The 15254-nt window shown below is 41.2% G+C and overlaps 1 protein-coding gene across 1 annotated transcript in view; it reads left to right on the forward strand.

Moving 5' to 3' along the window:
* Nucleotides 1-319: 319 nt before the first annotated feature.
* Nucleotides 320-15254, forward strand: part of NGEF (neuronal guanine nucleotide exchange factor) — a 59778-nt gene continuing 44843 nt past the window's right edge. The window contains exon 1 of the mRNA XM_035133109.3: nucleotides 320-770. The gene's annotated coding sequence lies outside the window, so the exon portion shown is untranslated. The remainder of the gene's footprint in view (nucleotides 771-15254) is intronic.

Consider the following 15254-nt stretch of genomic DNA (forward strand, 5'->3'; position numbering starts at 1 on the left):
AGCAAAAACAATATGTTGTCAACAACCTGCTTGTTGCATTTGAATGACTCAGTTGTGATATTAAAACCTCCATTTGGAAGCATGCAAAAGAGCAAAGCACTGATAAACCTCTTGACTATAGCTCAGTTGCAATGATGCTTACTCACTTCATGCCCCTATTCATAAAATGATTTTATTTTATTTTTTAAAAAGAGCAAAAATCCTAAATTTAAAGGAAGGCCTGACTATTTAAACAATCTAATTGCATAACTGTCACATGGCATAACATTAAGTGGCATTTAGCCAACACTTTGCCATACCATAAAGCTCTTTACTGTTTGACTCAGTCATTTTGCAGCTGTCTCACGTCGGCACAAAGGTTTCAGGTCCTCACCCAGATATTTTTACTATGGGTGTTTGGCTTGACTAAGCCTTGTGGCTATACCTTCAAGCAGCACAAATGACACTTGGCATTGTGTTTGCATTAACGTGCCTGAATAAAAGAGATCTGTTGCTTTAAATCATGTTTGCTGTGACTCTGGAAACTAAGTAAACATTATCTTGGTAAAGCCTTGCATTCTAACACAGCAGGTTGGTGACAGAAGGTGCCGGGGCTGAAGGTCGGGGCTGTTTCAAGCAAGGATTTTCCCAGTCCAGGCCTCAGAACTTCACTGTAAGCTCCCTAAATCACTGTAAAGACGGGGCAGAATTTGCAACTGCGCTGAACTGGATACAGTACCCTGTTGGTAAAACTGCCAAGCTAAGAGAGTAAACCAATCGTATGACAATAGGTGAGTAGAACAACAACAAATGGAGGAAAGGTAAAGAATTATTTGTTCTGTGGGTGAAAAGAATCATGGGGTGGAGGATGGAAATAAATCTGCAATGCAAACCCTGGCAGAACATTTGGTGAGGTAAATGGGAGCGCTGCATCTGATCGGGCACAGAAAGCCACTGGGAGTTATTCAAGCTGTGGAAATGTCAGATAAGCAGAGGGGGCACACCACTTGCAAAATTATAGAAACTGGGTCACCAGGACAAGTAAGTAGAAGATGCAGTATTCACAAACTGGCAGGGTTAACACAGCTCACCAGTTCATACGAAGGAGGGGGCAAACATTCCTAAAGAAACACTCCAAGAAACAATCCGCCAAATTATTGTAATTTTGAAGAGACAACAGGATGACAAGCAGTGACTGTTCTTGGCTGCTCTTCATCACATCTCTTTTTCAAAAGAAACAATTGTCCTTTTTGTTACGGGAATTATCATTCCCATTAGGGAACTACAGTATTGTTAGCCCAGCAACAAAAAACCGTTGATCTTCAATTGCCTAGGATCCTGTATAATGCTTAATGCAAATGCAAAAATGAGATGTTCCATCTTTTAAAAAAACTATTAAGGGATTATTTGGGTTGAAATAAATAAAAAATGGTTTGTTTGGTTTTTTGTCAAATGGACAGTACTTTCAATACCTGAAAGCAGGAGGGTGATTTAGTATAAAAATAGAATTTTGAGAACATGGTTTTGAACCTGAGGCCAAAGCAGTCAGTTGAATCCAGATTCATTTCTGATATATGGGAGAAAATAGGCATACCTTCAGATTTCCCCCAAATGTTAGCACCTACCCTTGATATTAAAGTCGATTTTATAGGAACAGGAGGCCATGTATGTTAACAATAACATGTTAACTGACAGAACAGACAATGACAAAGATATTTTGAGAACATAGTGTTCTGACAGCTCTATGAATAATAGGGATTTTTCAGTCCACGCCCATTAACATTGTTAAATAACCCAACCCCAGGCATGAAGAATGCCACGCCTTTGAAAAGCATTTGTCTGAAAGCAAAGCAATTTAAATTTTTAAAAGGTCATTATTACTCAGATTGAGATTTTAAAACTGCACCTGCTTGGACAAGATCAGTTCCCAGCATCCTCTTAACTGTACCATTCATAAATCAAGATTGATTGATCAGGGCATAGCTGCCAAGTTTTCCCTTTTCTCACGAGGAAGCCTATTCAGCATAAGGGGAAATCCCTTAAAAAAGGGATAACTTGGCAGCTATGGATCAGGGCCACATAAAAGGGGTACCCTTCCTTTGGGATCTTGCCTGAATTTTAAGCCCAAGTTCTTTCCTCACAAATGCTTTTAAGTGGCTTGTCTGGACAGAGTTAAACCATCCTGGAAGCATTTTAATTTCTCATACCTTATTATATTTTGTATATGCATTTTATTCTGTTGGGATGAGGTGTATTTTTTTTAATAAAAAAAAATCCAAATTATGAGATAAAAGGCCCACCACTATGCTGCTGCTTCCTTCTCCCTGTCTGCCTGCCACGTGCCATCTTATCACCCATTTCCTTCTCCCTGGCACATCTCTCTGTAGCTGTGTATACACCAGGCATCCCCAAACTGCGGCCCTCCAGATGTTTTGGCCTACAACTCCCATGATCCCTAGCTAACAGGACCAGTGGTCAGGGAAGATGGGAATTGTAGTCCAAAACATCTGGAGGGCCGAAGTTTGGGGATGTCTGGTATACACCATACATTTAAAGCACACAACTTCTTCCACATGACTGTCATTTGTTAAGGGAGATGAGGAGTAAACTACAGTTCCCAGGATTCATTGAGGGAAGCCATGTGCTTTAATGTATGGTGTGTACATCCCCTTCTCACTCATCTCTTTTTCTCCCACCTTCCCCTGTCTTCCTCTCATTGTCTTCTGCCTGACCTCTTTCCTAAGCAATGTGCTATTTGCAGCAAGGTTTCATTGCGACAGATGAAATGCAATATCAGAGAGACGACACAGATAATAACGCAATGTAGTCTAAAGTCCTGTCACATTAACTCAGGCATAGGCAAACTCAGCCCTCCAGATGTTTTGGGACTACAACTCCCATCATCCCTAGCTCACAGGACCAGTGATCAGGGATGATGGGAGTTGTAGTCCCAAAACATCTGGAGCGTCGAGTTTGCCTATGCCTGCATTAACTGATCATGTTCAGTTTCACAGAAGGCAGCCTGCATTTTTATCCTCGTTCATAAATTCAAGGTGCTGCTTATTACCTGAATGGCTTGGAACCACACTACCTAAAGGACTACTTCCTCTGGCATGGGTCAACCTGCCTTAAAAGAGGGGCTGTTTTGTGTGTGCTACTGCCTTCCAGGGAGAGTCAGTGGTGGCTACAACAGGGAGGGACTTTTCCATTAATTGGAACCAGTAGTTAGAACTCTCTGCTATGGAAGGTCAGTGTGGGGCAGCCTGCATTCAAGCTGGTGTTCAGTCACTGCTTGGAATTTTGTTCTTTTTCAGCAAGCTTTTGCTGCTTACATGTCTATTTTAGTCTGGCTCTCTGTTGATTGTTATGTTACACGTAACCCCAGTCTCCATGAGTAGTGCGAGATTTCCATAAAGTGTGCAAGATTCTAAGAAAGACACACCTGTTCCAGATACACATAAGAAATAAGTTAGTAAAGGCATTCAGAACAAATCATCAAAGCAGATCACAACACAATGGTACTTTTTAACTCAACACAACCCAGTAAAAGTCTTTCCCTTTCTAGCAATTTCCAGTTCATCAAAGCTCCCTTCTACCTTCTTGGTGCACATTCGAGTCTAGCCAGATCTGCATTTCAAAAGCAGCTTTCAAACACACCAACAGCAATTCTAAAAAACCTTTAAACCGACAAAAACCATAATAAACATGCTGCAAAAAGCACAGTGTTTCATAATCCATTGCTAAGCCTTGCAGGAAGAATCCCTGCAGCAAAAGAAAACAGTCTCAGAAATCAGACCCAAACTTCTGCTTCTAGGATTGCCAGACTCAATAGAGGACAGGACTTTTATGCCTTTAATTGCCCTGCTCTCTTTTGAGTCTGGAAACCTTAAAGAGAAACCAGCAGACCCTTTGCTTGGAAATTAAACAAAGGGTCTGCTGGTTTCTCTTTAAGGTTTCCAGACTCAAAAGAGAGCAGGGCAATTAAAGGCACAGAAGTCCTGTCCTCTATTGAGTCTGGCAACCCTATCTGCTTCTCCTCCACCAGGCAGCTGCCTGCATAGCCCTTTGTCCTGGGGCTCCCGGTTTTCATAGAGTTCTCAGTTCAAGTAAATCAAACAGCTACACAGAATTCCTTGGTGTGGAATCTCCAAACCCTGGCACCTACAACTCATAAAAATATTGTATTGGGCATCTCTAACTGGACCTGGAAAGCAGGGCATAAATCATGTTACAAAATAATATAGTAAATAAAACATACTGCAGCTATCATTTGAAAAGCCAAATATGACACTAGGATAAAAAAAATGTGGCTATCACAACAACAAAAGCTAAAAGAACCTCATATTCCCCCCATATAGTTCCTTGTGTTTTCTAATCAAAATAGCACACCATTAAGATGACTCAGGGATGTTAGTTCTTTGAAAATCTCCTCCCATTACGCTGCTGTGAATAACAATATTCATGAGGATAGCTCAGGGTACTTCTAGCTTTTCAGTGTTACTGATAGGAAGGTTTGAAATATAATGTGTGTGTCCCCCCCTCTCACCCCCTCTCAAAATGATCATAACCCTTTTCTGGCAAAAAAGAAGAAGAGGAAACCATAAGCCAAATGCAATATATAAATAATCAGTTTGTACATGAGTTTGACCAAACTGCGGGAGGCAGTGGAAGACAGGAGTGCCTGGCGTGCTATGGTCCATGGGGTCACGAAGAGTCAGACACGACTAAACAACAACAACAACATGATCACAGTATAGAAAGGACCCATGTCAGACTGGAGCTTCTCTGTTGTCAATGCATCTTCCTGCAAAGGGGTGTTGTGGAGATAAATGAGATGATGTCCAGGGGGATTTCTGAAAGGCAGCTCCTTGTCCTAGATCTTACGCAAGTCAATCAAAAAATCACGAAAGCTCAAGAACTTTTGGGTTTGTCTGAAAACAACTTTTGGGGTTTCCTTAAAAGAGCACATCAATTCTGTGGGTTCCCTTAAAAAGGCACAACAACTTCTGGGGTGTCCTGGTTTTTACTCTTTGAAAATTAGCAACCCTAGGATATGGTCATCATCAGCACTTATGTAGCACATTTGAAATTCCACAGTGCTTCACATGCATTGTCGCAGCAGTCTTTACAACCACCCTGCAAAGTAGGCCAACACAATATCCCCATGGTGCAAATGGGCTAAAAATGAGAAGAGTAAGCAGTTTATACACTAATAATATACTACATAAACTACTGTACTATTGCCGTTGAAACCTTTCACAAGCACACATTAAGGATCCTGTGCTGCTCTGCAGAACAAGGAGCATAAAGAGAGACAAAACAAGAGAGAAGGAATGCATATGCCATTCCCCAAAGGCAACTGAGGCAGAAAGAGAGATTAAGACATTTGCTGTTGCTCCCCAAGGGTGCCAAACTGGAAAAATATCCACAATTTACAGGCCAGTGTCTTAATCACTGAGTCTTGATTCCTCTCTCCCTTCCTTTCTTATTATAGAAGAAAGTACAGAAGAAAAATAGAAACTGAGGGTGTTTCTCAGAGGAACTGCCATGTTCTAAAAATAGGCTGAGACAGCTCCTAGAAATGTGCCGAAGAAATGACAGTAAAAAAGAAATGAGAGGCTCACTTGCAAACCTCTTGCCATTTGGGTGTCGGACTGGCAGTACAAATTATGACCTTGGGAAATAACCCAGCATGACATTCAGTGGATTGACACTATCAAATTTGATGCAGTCTAGCATCTCTCCAGTGTGATCTTTCCACCATACTGAGCACCAGTTACTAAGACAATTCTCTGCCAACCTCATTAAATTTATACAATAGGTCACAGAGCCGTAGATGTTTGCTCTGTGACTGTGGCACTGTAGTACAGGATGCTAGTTATGTGTATCCACCAGTGCCTGTAAAATAGATACAGAGATCTTTTCCTTCAAATCATATTTGTAACGCTTTAAAGATAGGCAAGCCCACACAAGAGAATTGTGCAGAATAATCTTCCAGGCCTCAATCAGATGGGGGGTTGGGGGTTGGGTTGAGTTATTTCACAGAGTGGCTGGAGAATTAAGCCCCCCCCTCCCCTAAAATAGCCCACAATCCAGGCTTGCCTATAGAATGCTGGCATGCACCAAAAATATCCTTCAGCTACACCAAGGTCTAGGACTGTGGGATAAGCACTCATATAACCAACATACTGTACTTAAGTGTAATTAATGTATGAAGGGGTTAAGACCATAAAGTAAACTGTCCTGGCAGGCTTAGCTCACCTTGGGAGGGACTAGGACCTAGGTAATGAAGCCTTTGTTCCACCTCAGTCTACCTGTGAAGACATCTGAGCTGGTTGCTCCAAGCCAGGCATCCCCAAACTGCGGCCCTCCAGATGTTTTGGCCTACAACTCCCATGATCCCTAGCTAAGAGGACCAGTGGTCAGGGATGGTGGGAATTGTAGTCCAAAACATCTGAAGGGCCGAAGTTTGGGGGTGCCTGCTCCAAGCTTAAACTGCATGCCTCTCACAAGCCACTCTGACCTATACCAATAATTTAGGAACTTTCACCACTGTGACTGAGCCAGGTTTTACTGCCTGTGCAACTGTTTCTAAATGTTGTATTTTTTAAAGCACAAGAACTTGACCTTTGGATACTTTGTAAGTAAACCATTTTAATTTACCAAGCATGTAGCCTTTTTCTATGCTGGGGATGAGGGCAACTTTGGAAGAAACTTGGAAGTTTTAAAGGTCTAACAGCCTATATTTCCACACTTTACTTTGCTGCATATTTTGTGCTTTAAATCTCTGCTGGGGTTCTCTCACCAAAGACTACTTGCCCCAAACTTGGATCTTGGCATCCAGGAATTCTCTTTTTGTACCTATTTTTTCCTTGAACCAACCTGGTGCCCTCCAGATGTTTGAGACTGCAACTCACAGCAATACAAGCTAGCAAGTGTAGTTGGTGAAGGCAGGTCTAGGCCCATCCTTTCCTGTGGTTCCCCCAGGAGTATACAAAGATGGGAACCTCCCATTTGCCAGACACTCCTAGACAGCTCAAAGGGCTTGGATGTATGTGTACTGTATGTATGTGTACTGTATTCAAGGACAGGACCATGGGAACTGTATATGTAGAACTCACTAAGTCTGTAGAAGTATGTGATGGTGATAATTTATCATTTATATGCTGCTCATCTGACTGTGTTACCATACAGACCACAGCGGCTATAGAGAAGAGGTAGCCAAAATGGAGCTGCCTCCCAGATATTTTGGACTCCAAATTCCATCATCCCTAACCATTGACCATGCTGCCTGAGGCTGATGGTTAGGAAAGGCTGATCTACAAACACCTGACTCTTTTGTTATGGTACCATCATTGCTATTGTGATTTAACATAAACTTAATATGCACTTTCTGTTATGTTTCTATGACTCCCCAACCCCATTTTATCCTCAAAAGAAACCCTGTGGAATAGGCTAGGTTGAGAGATAATGACTTGCCCAATATCACCAAATGAATTTCCTGTATAAACAGTGATTTGAATCTAGTTCTTCCTAGTCCAGTGATTTATCCATTATATCATTCTGGATTTCCCAGCCTCATGGCACTACAAAGCGTGCTCCAAAAAACCCCTGGAAATTCCTAGAAAAGCATTTCATCCTATTTTAAACTACCCTACATTGTGGACATGTACCGATATATTAGAAGCACTGTACATAGTGGGCCAACTCCATGCCTGCTGGAAATTGATCTTTCTTGTTGATCTTTTGCATGTGGTTTGTACACACCCATCCAAGCATGATCATTACAATTATGGGTGCTAGTGGGGGTGCATGGTTGCCGAGCTGCTTTAATTAATACAAAAATGGAGGCAATTGTGAAGAGTGCAAAGAGGAAGTAAAACAAGCATATTTGAGTATTGAGTAATCAACTCATAAATATTTGTGTTGTAGAAAGGAATGATGGGCGGTCAGGTACACACTCATATCCAACCTACCAACACTTTTTTATCACAGGGGTGTGGACAGAGTGATAAGCAATAAGACAAAAGCGTAAACCTTTAATACTTGTTCTACCCAACTGCTACCAGACTGTGTGGAAAGAGAGAGAAAACCAGGTTGAGAATACAACTAAACCTGTATAGATTTATATTTTTTAAATTCAGTATATTACCTTCTTATAACGACTAGTCTGATTTTACATGTTGAGGACCATGGCGGACTAAACCAGCAAAACATTGGAAACCCGTAGTTTCCATTTGGTAATAATCAATAATAACAATATTCGATTAAATTGTAAAATGTAGTTTACTTTGAGGTGAAGTTCTTTTCTTTTTAAGTACTCTTTTGATATGCTGTATGGACGTAATTCAATAAATGAAGCTCAGTTTGGGAGTAGAACTAATCCAATTAGTCATCAACTCAACCTGTCTTTGTTCTTTTAGTCCAGCTTTCGCCAGATGTCTCGGACTACAAGGCCCATCATCAGCCCCAGCCAACACAGGTGATGGGCATGATAGTCCAAAACATCTAGAGGGCACTAGGTTGGCAAAGGCCTCTCTAGCCTAATAAATTGTGTTGGTTCATCCATTATGGCAAACATCCACACTTTATCAAGCCATTTTAAGACATAATATTACTGACAACCTCCACTTCCCCACAGAAATATGCCAGCATTTTTTTTAAAAAAAACTTCTTTACATTCCCACCTCACCAGGCCTTCAACTAGATCATTAAGAAGAACATCAGAGCTAAAGAATTTTCATATCCTAAACATGCTTAGATGTTGCTTAAGAAGTATCAAGAAAGAGAAATAAAGTGACAGTTAATAACACACCTGTCTTCAGTTCAGAGATCTTCTACGCCCTCCCATCAGATGTCAAACAGATAAACAACTTTTGACTTTTAGAAGGTATCTGAAGGCAGCCCTGTTCAGGGAAGTTCTTAATGGTTGATGTTTTGTTGTGTTTTAATATTTTGTTGGTAGCTGCCAAGAGTGGTTAGGGCAGCCCAGTCAGTTGGGCGGCATATTATTATTATTACATATAGTTTAGCTTTTTATAATTCTAATTCTAATTATTGCCTATACCTTCTGGGGCTCTTGCAAGCTGAGAGTATTGTAAAATTTGCATTAGTTTGCTCTGCCCAGTTTTGCCTCTTGCCTGTCTGGTACTGGCATCTGACCCTCCAAAAGGTTGTCCTGAAGGGAATATGACCTTCAGGCTTCAGAAAGGTCCCTCACCCACTTAGGGCACAAAAAATCCTATTTAATTGTGTTTTGACTAGATGATGGGCATTGGTGATGTAAGCTAACAGCAGCCTTATGAGAAAAAGGTGTTAACATTTGTCCCAGTGAAATCTGGAAATCACCTTGAAGTGTGTAAGATTGACAGCTCTGGCCAATTTAGATTGATTGATGTTTATCCACACAACAAGGAAAGAAAGAATGACATCAAAGTAAGCTGTTCTCCTGACAACTTTTTTATCCCTCTAAAATGGAAGAGGCTTATGCTACTGTCGAATGAGCCAGATCTGGGTTCTGGAAAGCGACCATGTTTTACACAGAAAAATAGGCAGAGGGGGGGGGGTCAAAGTTTCCTTTAATCCGTCTTTACATTTCGTGAAAGCTTCCCTTAGGTATGGGAACTCTTTACAGAGAAAAGGACCTTCAATCTTTGCTTATGAACTAGCTTTAGGAATGTGAATAAAATAAGGTCAGCCTATAGTTTAATTAGTTCTGAAATCTTATAATGGCAGTGAAAAGGCCTTCTGTTTTCCTTGGTTTTCAATATACTGAAGGCTGACTTTTCCGACATGACTGCTTAATAGCCCCAAAGGAGCAATCCTTCTCTAAGATAACTGCTTTTAGCTGCTTCTCCTGGATGAGACCCATGAGACAAAGCACAGATTTGTGCAGGATGTGAATGATCTAAGTGAACTTTGATGTACTAAGTATTATTGCAAGCCTGTTTTATGAACCCTGGGTATCTGCTGTTATTACATAATGAATCAATAACAGAAGTGTGAAAAAGCAGTACCGTGTTAGCACAAATAGAGCAATTCTAACTATAATTTTACCTTTAAATGTGTAACATTTACATGTTCAATTGTTAGCCACATGTTGTAAGATACGGCGTTTTAAGAATTCGACATTTTAAGATGGATTTTTAATGTACTACATACTACTGTTTACTTCCTTTGATCTATCAACTATGACAATCACAGGCACACATAACTGGCCTAAAACCCTCTCAAGAAGAGTATGTGAAGCACTTTCACAACAGGCTGCGTAAAGCCGTTTCTGATCCATAGGCAGCACCATGGGAAAGTGCTTTCCCTGATCCTCAATAATCAGCCCTCTATGACTTCTCTTGGGACGCGGGTGGCGCTGTGGGTTAAACCACTGAGCCTAGGGCTTGCCGATCAGAAGGTCGGCGGTTCAAATCCCCGCGACGGGATGAGCTCCCGTTGCTCGGTCCCAGCTCCTGCCAACCTAGCAGTTTGAAAGCATGTCAAAGTGCAAGTAGATAAATAGCGGGAAGGTAAACGGCGTTTCCGTGTGCTGCTCTGGTTCACCTGGAAGCTGTTCCCTTGGCCAATAACGCGAGATGAGAGCCGCAACCCCAGAGTCAGTCACAACTGGACCTAATGGTCAGGGGTCCCTTTACCTTTACCTTTATGACTTCTCTTAAACTGCAGGGGAAGTACTGTAAAGCTCCTAGTTTAAACCAGGGGTTGGGAATGTGTGGCCCTCCAGAATGTGTGTTGCTGGAATCCAACTCCCATCAGTCCCATTAGGGATGACGGGAGTTTAGCAATATATGAAGGGCTACATGGTCTCTACCTTTGACAAAGTATCATAAAAGGGTAAGGAAAGTTTGGAGTTGTGTGCCATGAGGTGTGTGTCCGCAGACTCGGATTCCCTGCTACTGCACATATTGGAGACAGTTGTACCAATCCATTTGGGGATTAGGAGAAGTGCTTCCTGCCTAATCTCTTTAGAAGTCAGATGTTCCATGCTATGGTGCTATGTAGGGGGTGGGATTCCCCATTTTTTATACCTCCCAGGACCCCAACATACATTCCTAGGGATGGTGTCCAAATAATTCATTTTCAGAGCAGACCCTCTGAAATGAATGGAGTTGAAGTAATTTAAATCCAATGATTATAATGAGTTGTCCATCAGACATAGCGCTATCGTATGAATCCAATGAAGAACTTCTAGTAACTTTCCTCCTCCAAAAGCAAGGACAGTTCATGCTTGGTTTCCCCACATCTATGCACCTGACTTTGTCTTTCTTCAAGGGGTCCTTTTGTAGAGTTATTATAAGCCTTTTGATGTTTTAACCAATGGACAAGAGGAAGCCGATTCAAATACAGCAATACTTTCATTGAACAGTAAAGAATATACATTCTCCACATTCTTCAAATTCCTCATCCATTGCCTAGCCAATCTTCAGCACTGCATTAATATTTGACCTTATTAGCCTCTCTCTGTATATTCTAGAATAACAAGAAGCTTTCAGTATGACTGTCAGCTCAAGATTGCTAACCCAAATGTCATAATGTGCTACTGGAGGGGGGGGGGTTCTGTTCATTCTCCTAGCAATAAAATAATGCAGCTTACTGGTCCATAAAGTTCTGAGTCTGCTCCTTGTATATTAACACATTCTCTGGGAAAATTAGTCATATTTTCAGGGTACAAAGGGAGCTCTACCTTTTAAATAAATAAATAAATAAATAAATGACACATTTCATTAATTTTTAAAGTATCAGTAGAATGAATAATTAATTACATATCCCAAAGTCTAGACATCAAATTACATCTCCCATCCCTGGCCAGTCCTAACTCAATGTCCCATCAACATCAACAACAATTGAGGAATTTGGGGCGGGGAAGTAGAAGGGCTTAGCAAAAAGAAGTGTGCGGCTAAATCAGAATCACAGTTCAATGCTGCTTTTGTCTCTTGTTCAAATAGCTCAGAAATGCCTTCTAGATTTCCCCTGCTTTCATATCTATAATATATATGTGCTCACTTATTGCTTGATCCAGTATGTCTTCTGACCAACATTCTATTGTTGAGCCACCTCAGATTCCCATTATTCCTGTGACCTGATCAATTTAGCATTTTCTCTGGTAGTAATGTGTATGCTGTGTACCTCCCTCATTCTCTTAGAATGGTAATGGCACCCAACTGAGAGATGCTGAAACTGAGTTCTGGCAAGTTCCGGCTGAAAAAAGCCCCGGCTTTATTTTATTTCTCACACAGCCAAGGAAACCCTATTACAAAACAGTTTACCGTGTTTTTCAGTGTATAAGACTATGTTTCCCCCCAATTTTTTAAAGTTTAAAATTGGGGGTCGTCTTATACATGGAATGTTTAAAATGTTTATTTCTTAATTTTGGGCTCAAAAGTAGAGGTTGTCTTATACATGGGGGGGGCGTCTTATAGATGGAAAAATAAGGTATATTTCTTGCATTATTGCAGAGGACTTGTTTGAATGCTGTTCTGATATAAGACACATACTTTGGAATAGACCAACTTTGACATGCCCTCTCCTTTTTTGATGTCATACTGAGAATGTAGTAAAGCTAGTTCCCCTCAGCTATGTAGAATTATATATGACAGCAGCAGATTTGTCTTTGAATGCAGGTCACTGAGGGATTTCCAGTGAAGCAGCAGCTAACCAGCCACTTTTCACTCTGCAACTCCTTCCTCCAGCCACTTTTTTCCAATATGATGTCTGCTACTGGCTAGGGGTGGTTGTGTTAGGGAAGCAATCTTGAAGGAGATGCTTATTAAGTTTAATTGTTTTAATTGGCATTGAAATGGGAATGTCTATCTATTGGTGAAAAAATTTAACATAGGGAGATTACATTGCAGCTTTAGAAAAGCAAGAAGAGCACTCTGAGCTCTTGGTGAGTTGATAATTAACTGATTGTTGCTTTCTGCTAGCTAACACGTGAGTGAGTAACCTTAGATCAGATGATTAAGGTATTGAGTTGCAAATTTGCAATCTAGGAAAGGTGGTGGCTGCTTTGTTCTCTCTCAGGCTGCATGGAAGGAAGATTTAAATGAAGCTCTCCAGGAAAACAGATCTAGGCAAAATGGATGTTGAAGGAGAGAGACCTTTACTTAAAGGTCTATTTGGATTATTTCATATTTTGTAAGGTGCTGAGCCTATGACTTCGAATGGCATATGTCTTATGGAACTGTTTGGATGTATCATTGGATACTTTAATTCTGTTATGAAGAAAGTTCTGCAAGTAAAGTTTGAATAATATTTTTATGATTCGGGACAAAGTTGCCTTCCAAAAGGAGTCAGTTCTTTTACTTCCAGTTGCTTCAAACTGCACAATATTATTATCTGCAGGAGGGCTGTGGTGATACAGATAATAGAAAAAAAGAGTTCAGTACCCCTCTTCTGCCCTCCCTCTTTTTTTTTTTACTGTGGTTTGACAGCAATCTACATTTGAAGATAAAGATCTTGCATCATGTATATTTCCACCCCCAGAAGGCTAATGCTTCCAAGTCTTCCAAGTTTGAATATTATACTGCCTTCAACTGCGCCCTGTTGTTCTTCTTGCTGCATTTCTCCTCACCTCTCTTGAGAGCTGTTACACTGTTAATGAGTCATCTTATCAATTTCAGCACTATTTCTTTCCTAGAGGTGAAGCAAAATGTCTCTTCTGAAAGCACATCATTCATTTTAGTCTTTATGTAGCACCTTCATGTCAGTGCAATTCACCTACTCAATCAGGCAACAGTGTATTGCTTCCTATGAGGACATTTTTGGGTTGCCATATCCTACCACTACTCTTAACAGGATGAAAGCCACCACAAGCTGACTGATGGCATGGTGACTCATCCTGTGAATGCTCCAATAGGTTCCATCAACCGACGCCTAGGTACTGAATGAAAGCCCTCTCAAAATGTGAGTGGAAACGGGAGATGAAAGATTATGTTCTCAATAAAGAATAATATTCACAAGGCCAGTCACAGCATTAAAAAAATTCAGCTTGAGTGGCTTCAACAAATCCCCCCTTTGCCAAAATGGTTGTATGAATGAGTCTTTTGCTTGCTTTATGCTCCTTTACCCATGGCTTCCTAGAGTACTGAATGCAGTGGAAATTGACAATAAGCTTGATTACTATTCTGAAACTCCACAATCTGGTTTAATTGTTGTAAAAAATAATAATCACTGAGTCGTATCCAACTTCAGTTCTACTCAGAGTAAAGTAAAGGTAAAGGGACCCCTGACTGTTAAATCCAGTCACGGACGACTCTGGGGTTGCGTGCTCATCTCGCTCTATAGGCTGAGGGAACCGGCGTTTGTCCGCAGACAGCTTCTAGGTCATGTGGCCAGCATGACTAAGCCGCTTCTGGCGAAACCAGAGCAGCACACAGAAACGCTGTTTACCTTCCTGCCGGAGCAGTAACTGTTTATCTACTTGCACTTTGATGTGCTTTCGAACTGCTAGGTTGGCAGGAGCTGGGACCGAGCAACAGGAGCTCACCCTGTCGCGGAGATTCAAACCACCGACCTTCTGATCGGCAAGCCCTAGGCTCAGTGGTTTAACCCACAGCGCCACCCGCGTCCCAAAAGAAGTCATAGAGGGCTGATTATTGAGGATCAGGGAAAGCACTTTCCCATGGTGCTGCCTATAGATAAGAAACGGCTTTACACAAGAGGCTCAGTGGTTTAGACCACGGCACCACCCGTGTCCCTTCTACTCAGAGTGTATCTATTCAATTAAATTGACTAACTTATGTACAGAATGTGGTTGGATAAAACCAACTATGTGCAAAGTGTTAATATGACAATGGTGGCAATTGTTTGTCACAATAAATATTGTTTTGGGAACAAGGCTGGCCTCCCTGTCCTCCATTACCACAGTCACATGCAGTTTGGAAACTTTTACTTCCATTTACTTGGGAGTAAGGCCTACTGAACTTGATGGGACTTGCTCCAGAGTGAGCCTGCATAGAATTGCACTGTTAGACTTCCATCACATTTGGACATTCTTACTATGTGCTTTCCCCACTGTACACAATCCTCTTGCTTTTTTATGCCTATTCTGGACAATGACTGTCATTTTTGTTTTGTTCTGCTACATAAATGCTGCATAGTCCTAGATTAAATTTGATTTTAGTCTCATAGGGTCAGGTTGCCAGTGTTGTAGTGTGGCCTTTTATATCTCCCAAGGAATTATTGAGATCTGTAACTGTTCAGCATGTGAGTGTGGGTGAATGTGTGCAGGTGTAGGTTGACTGAGGTACAGAATATCTGCTAAC

Source organism: Zootoca vivipara, chromosome 5 (genome assembly GCF_965207765.1).
Source record: "Zootoca vivipara chromosome 5, rZooViv2.hap1.1, whole genome shotgun sequence".
Classification (NCBI taxonomy): domain Eukaryota; kingdom Metazoa; phylum Chordata; class Lepidosauria; order Squamata; family Lacertidae; genus Zootoca; species Zootoca vivipara.